Here is a 299-nt window from a genome sequence, read left to right as displayed (position 1 = left end):
TCCAGGCTGAACATCCCCAGCTTTCTCAGCCTGTCTCCACAGCAGACATGTTCCAGCCCTTGGAGCATCTTTGTGTCCCCAAGGGGCATTTTGAGACACGATGAGGTTGCAGGTGGTGAGGGCTGGTCTGGTCATATTTGCTCCTCTGCATTCCTCACCCGTCAGCTGTCCATCAGACAGACAGACGGTGCCCTGTCGTGCCGAGCTCGCCGCTCACCAGGTACCGAGTGAGTCCCCGAGGAGGTTTCTGCGGCCGCTGCCCGTGCGCCCCGTCGGGCGGCTCCAGCGATGCGCTCCCG

The sequence above is a fragment of the Acanthisitta chloris genome, unplaced genomic scaffold (assembly GCF_000695815.1).
Source record: "Acanthisitta chloris isolate BGI_N310 unplaced genomic scaffold, ASM69581v1 scaffold22939, whole genome shotgun sequence".
In the NCBI taxonomy this organism is placed as follows: Eukaryota; Metazoa; Chordata; class Aves; order Passeriformes; family Acanthisittidae; genus Acanthisitta; species Acanthisitta chloris.
Note: the sequence above shows the minus strand (reverse complement) of the source record.